The sequence below is a fragment of the Herpailurus yagouaroundi genome, unplaced genomic scaffold, assembly GCF_014898765.1.
Source record: "Herpailurus yagouaroundi ecotype Mexico unplaced genomic scaffold, PumYag 142, whole genome shotgun sequence".
Taxonomy (NCBI): domain Eukaryota; kingdom Metazoa; phylum Chordata; class Mammalia; order Carnivora; family Felidae; genus Herpailurus; species Herpailurus yagouaroundi.
This window is the reverse complement of record NW_024412397.1, coordinates 44,396,489-44,403,115: the sequence shown is the minus strand read 5'-3', so window position 1 is coordinate 44,403,115 and position 6,627 is coordinate 44,396,489.

Genomic DNA, 6,627 nt, shown 5'->3' with positions numbered 1-6,627 from the left:
TTTCTATTTTTCATTCTAAAAACTTTAACATTTTACTTTCACATTATAATCTGAAATCATCTGGAATTGATTTGATGTTAAGTAAAGTTCAAGGCACTTAAAAAATATGCATATCCAACTAACCCATTTATTCAAATACCTTTCTTCCCCCCCACTGAAATACCACTTTTGTCATAAAGCAATCATTTACATATGTATAGATATGTTTTTTGACCCATCTCTTCCAATTTTCCATTTGTTGATTTTTGTGCCAATACCACATTATATTAGTTAACATTATATTTGGTATCATATGTTTTCATTTTTTTCTGTTTTTCAAAAATTTTCTTGGATATTCCTGGCCCTCTGCATTTCCATATAGATTTTAAAAAAACAAAAACAAAATGTTCTGGGATTTTGATTGAGATTGCATAAATCTATACAGCATTTTGGAGAATACTTCAATTTCTAAAATGCTGAGTGTTTCAATCCATTAGTGTGGCCTATCTCTCTAGATAGTTAGGTCTTTAATTTTACTTGATAATGTTTTATGTTTTATATTTTAAAAAATATTTATTTATTTTGAGGGAGAGAGAAAAAGAGAGAGAAAGAGAATAAGTGGGGGGAGGGGCAGAGACAGGAAGAGAGAGAGAATCCTAACCAACGCTCATGCCAGAGGGACACTGGGCTCCATCTCACGACCCTGAGATCATGATCTGAGCCAAGACCAAGAAGCAGATGCTTAATTGACTGAGCCACCTAGGTGCCCCCTTTCACTTAATAATGTTTTATAGTTTTGCGTGTAGCAGTCTTGCACATCTTTCATTTTATTTATACTTGACTATTTGATATTTTTGATGGTGTTGTAATAATATCAGCTTTACAATGCCATTTTTACGTTATTCATTGCTGGCTTATAGAACTATAACTAATTTTTATATATTGATTTGATGTTCAGTGACCTTGTAGTAATCAGTTATTAATTGTACTTGACTGCCGGTGTATTCTTTTGGATTTTCTAGGTGTATAATCCTACCTTATGCAAATAATGAAGGTTCTCTTTCTTCCCTTCTAGTTCAAACCTCTTTTAATAATTACTTTTTCTTACTTTATTTCACTGGCAAGTACTTTCAGTATATTGTTGAATTTAAGAGGTATCCTTAATTTAACTCACTTCCAATCCCATGGAGGAATGACTCAATATTTTACTATTAAATGTGATGCTCCTGTAGGATTTTTGGTAGCTACTTATTAGATTAAGATATGTTTATTTCTGTTTTGCTAAGAGTTTTGATCATGAAGTGGGTGTTCAAATTCAATAAAATGAATATTCTGTGCATTCAAATTGGTAATGTATTTTACTCTTCTTTATTCTGTTGGTGGGATATAATATTTAATTTTAAAATGTTGTATCACTCTTCTTCTAAAATAAATTTTACCTAATCATGATGTATTTAAATTTTTTTAATGTTTATTTATTTTTGAGAGAGACAGAGAGAGAGAGAGCTGGGGAAGGGCAGAGAGAGAGGAGACACAGAATCCAAAGCGGGCTCTAGGCTCTCAGCTGTCAGCACAGAGTCCTATGAGGGGCTCGAACTCACAAACTGTGAGATCATGACCTGTGCTGAAGTCAGACACTTAACCAACTGAGCCACTCAGGTACCCTTCATGATGTATTTTTTTGTATTCTTCCATTTGCTGTTATTTTCTTTAGGATTTGTGCATTTACTTTTATAGAAAAACTGATCTGTATCTTTTCTTATTTCTGATGCTCTTTTCACATTTTGGAATAAAGATTATGTTTCCCTCATTAAAGTAGTTGAGAAGTGTTTCCTCTCTTTTTACTCCCTGGAAATGCTTGTGTAAAATCATTGTTATTCCTTGTTAAATATTTGGAAGAATTCATAAAATATGTCATCTGGGTGTAGGATTTTCTTTAAGGGAAAGGTTTTAAAAATAAAATAATTACAAAAATATATATTCATTTCATCCTAGTTGTTCTTTATTGGCATAAAATCATAACATAATTTGTGGTATCTCTAGGATTTGTGATGATTTTTCTTTTTATTATTCCTGCTATTGGTCATTTGTATTTTCTCTCTTCTTAACTCAATTAGCTTTGCTAGGAGTTCATCAGTTTTATTAATACTTTAGAAAACCCCACAAACTTTTGGCTTTGTTGATTAATTTTTGGTTTAACTGACTATTTTTGGTTTAACTCACTATTTTTGACTTAGTTTCTTGAGATGAAAGTATCAATCATTGATTTTTAGATGTTTTTCTTTTCTAATGCACAAATTTCTCTTTGGACATTGCTTTAGCTACATTTTGTGTTTTTATATGTTGTATTTTCATTATCATTCAGTCAAATATATTTTTTAATTTCTTTTTTTTTTGATTTCTGCTTTGACTTGTGGATTATTTAGAATAATACTGCTTAATATCCAGAAATTAGAGATTTTCTAATTATTTTTTTTTATTGATTCCTAGTTCATTTCCACTGTGTTCAGAAAATATACTCTGGATGATTTAAATCTTTTGATATTTGTTGATGCTTTTTTTTTTATGGCTCAGCATATGGTTAGTTTTGGAGGATGTTCCATGTGCCCTTGAATAGATAGTTCTGTTATTGTTTAGTGCACTATTTTATACATGTTTGTTAGATCGATTTTGTTAAATATGTTGTTCATATTGGTTATGTTTTTATGCTTTTTTAATTGTTGTTTTTTTTTTCTACTAGCTATTGAGAGTTTTGTTAAGGTCTTATGGATTTATCTATTTCTTATAATTCTGTCAATATGTGCTTTGCATATTTTGAAGCTGTGTTATTGGGAGAATATATATTTAAGATTCTGATATCTTCTTGTTGAACTGACTTTTAATCATTTTAAAATATCCTTTTTATTTTTAATATCTTACAATGTTTTTTGCTTGTAAGGCCTACTTTGTCCCATGTTAATTTATCTAAACCAGGCAAACCAATTTTCTGTTGTTGTTGTAGGATATATTTTCTTCCACTGTTTTACTATAATCTTCCTGTGCTATATTTAAAATATGTCTCTTGTAGAGTAGCATATAGTTCATTCGTATTCAGCCTGACACTTAACTTTTCATTATTAAGCTAAATACTAGATTATTTAGCTCACATGCATTTAACAATATAAAGATAGTCTGTCATCTCATAAGGCCTGTAATTTACCCTGTCTCTTTTATAATCCTATTCCCTTTCTTTCTTGACCTTATTTTGTGTAATTAAAATGTTAAAAAATATTTATATTATTTAATGTTTTTCTTCTGTTAACTTGTTAGATGGATATGTATATTTCTACTCTTTGTGGGTTACCTTGAAGATTTTATTATGCATCTTCATCATATTATAGAACAATTCTGATTTTTAACTTTCAACAGATAGTTCTAAAACATTTGTACTCTTTAATGCTATTTAACCCCATCACAGCATTTGCATTACTTTGATACATAATGTCACATAAAAGCATTTTAAATTCTGTAAGTTATTACAGATAATTGCTTTTTGTAATCACTATTTCTTTATGTTTAATTCTTCATTCTTCATATATTTGCCTTTTATGCAGTGCTTCATTATTTCCAGCTTTTTTTTGAGGAAATCCTTTTTAATTGTCTGTTGGCAGTAAATTCTATTATTAAAAAAATCTAGAGCACATTTTTGAATGCTTTTTAAAGGCTATTTTGGTGGGTACAGAGGTCTAGGTTAGTATTTACTTTCTTTCAGTACTTACATGTCATTCCATTGTCTTCTCTTTAAAGATGTTTTCATTGTTGAGAAGTTGATTATTGTTAAAAGTAGTCAGTCAGTTTTATTACTATTCTCAAAGGTTGTTCTCTGTTTTAAAGGTTTTTCTCATTTACTTAAGTGCCTAGCAGTTTTACCAAGACGAGTCTAGGTATGTGGTTTTTTGGTTCTGTTTTGTTTCGTATTTATCTTGGAGTTTGCTAAGCTTTATGATTCAACGGTTTATGTCCTTTCTATGATTAAACAAAATTCTTGGCTGTTATTCTTACAGTGATTGTTCTACCCCATTCCTTTATCAATCATTTCTTGTCCTCTAATTTCACAAACATTATATTTTTTGTCTTGCCCAACATGTCCTGAAGTGTCTTTTCCATTATCATTATTTTCTTTCTGTGTTTCAGTTTTTATATTTTTTATTTGTTTTTAGCTTATTCAAAATGCTTTGTTCAAAGTGCTATCGACCCATCTATTAAACTGTTAGTTTTAGATATTTGATTTTTAGTTATGGAAATCTTGTTACTTTTTTTACAACTCTGAATTCTGCCTCTTAATTCTTCATCTTTCATCATTTTGTCCATCATTTCCTGAACTTTTTTAAATTCCAAAGTTATTCTTTTCAACTCGTTCCACTAATGGCCAATGTGTGGGTCTGCTTCTATGATATGATTTCCTCAAAACACTCATGGTATTGTCTCTTAGCATATCAGTCACTTATAAACAACACTAAATGATCTCCATGTGGCTCTTAAATGTTTTATTCTTCACTTGCTCAAGAAGGGCTTTATAGGGGCACCTGGGTGGCTCAGTCGGTTGAGTGTCTGACTTCGGCTCAGGTCATGGTCTCACAGCTTGTGAGTTTGAGTCCCATATTGGGCTCTGTGCTGACAGCTCAGAGCCTGGAGCCTGTTTTGGATTCCTTGTCTCCCTCTCTCTCTGCCCCCTCCACCACTCGCGCTCTGTCAACAATAAATAAACATTAAAATTTTTTTTAAAAAGAAGTGTTTTCTGGTTCAAGTTTTTGCACACCTATCTTCAAGGCACTTCCAGTGAGCCATGGGATTACAGAAACAGGGAATAATCCTAGACTTTGTAGAGATTACAATTAAGTTAATGAGAGAAAACAGCATACATAAAATAATTGTAGAATGATTAAAGGTGAATTGTGTGATAGTAACTGCAAGGGTAATAGAGAGGCGTTTCTGTGGGCTGCAAGCACAGTGGCAATTACCATAGTAATCTGGAGAGAAGACCCAATTCTTACATAATATCTAGAAATATAACTTTTGTAGAACTGCACTGAGAGTAAATTGTCCCTTGTTTTATCCAGAATAGATCTTATTATTATACTACAACAGTTGCTGATGACATTAGAATCTTCAACGTTCTAATGCATGTTTCTAATTTTTAGACTTCTAGTATTGATGTTAAATTTGAATCCATAGGAGAGGCCCAGCCTCCTCTGGTTCTATCTCTTTTTCCATATCTGTCACTAGCTCTTTGTCTTTATGTGTCTGCTTTTTCAGAAATGGAATGTGATTTAATTAATTGGTTTAAAAATACACTGTGTGTCATGCTGTGAATATTGGGTTTAAATACAATTGCAGTAGGTTGCACTAATTAATTAATTGGGTTTTATTTTACAAGCTTAGAGTTAAGGATGCTTGAAAATAATATGTAAATTTATGCAGAATTTGCAAATCAGTATTTTAATTCAAGCATCCTGTCACACAGAAAAAAAATGTAAAAAAAAAGAATGTAAAAGGGTATGATGTAAGCTATATTTATTTATTCTGTAGGTTGAATTATCTCCTAAGTAACTCTAAATGGGGGGTGGGGGTGAGGTGGGATTGGTGTGTAGGGAAGATGGACTTGGAAACCTAGAACTTAGAAAATTCAGAGTTAACTTATTTCAAAATTAATGTAGTTCAGATGATTAAAGGTAGGAAGAAAGTTATTGATTAAAATGAAAGCTTTTCTGAGTTGGGTTTGAAGAACGTGTTTATACCTTAACTGTTGGTTCTTTTTTTATTACTTTGTCTTGGGGTTAACTTCAATTGTTTGCATTCACTCAGCTAGCATTTAATAAGCTGCCACAGTGTCCCTTGTACTTGTGATAACATTGAAGATAGATGAACAGAATGCAGCCCTTCTTGAGGGTCTCATAGTGGGAGGTATACATGTGTACATAATTAATTATAATGCATTGTGATAATAATGCTAATAAATCTTAGGGTTGCTGGCAGTTCTGGCTTGAGGTGATATTCTATCCATTCTTGGAAATACTCTCAGTTATCAAAAGTGGGATCTTTACTTGATTAGCTAAGAATTCATTCAATGACAAGTAATAGGAAACCCAACTACAGTGGTTTAAACAACTAGGAGTTTATTTTTCTCACACTATGAAAGATCCTAAAGTAGGGGTCACTGGCATTAGTTCAGTGGCTTAATAACTAATCAGTTAACTCAATAATTAGTCAATGCTTAGGTCTGTAAGATTTCTTGGCCTTTCTCTTCATGGTCCAATATGGCTGCTCCAGCCTCAGCCATCAGTTCTTCTTCAAGTCATAAGAAATGAAGGAAGAAGAGGAGGAAAATGACTTTTTCCTTAACAAGTTTGCATTTTTCATTCAGGAATGGAAGACCTTTTCCTTTGGTAGTCAGACTTCCCACTATACCTATTAGTCAGACCCAGGACTCAACATTCAAGTTTACAGCAATCACTAACCAAGAGCAGTGCTAGTACAGGGACTGATTATCAGGTCATGATTTGTTTCTTGGGGCTGGTGAAGCTACTCAGATCAAGATCTTCCTCCACCTGCTATGTGACTTTTTTTTAATCAGGGGAAAAAGAAGGAAATGGCTGTGTCTGTCACAAC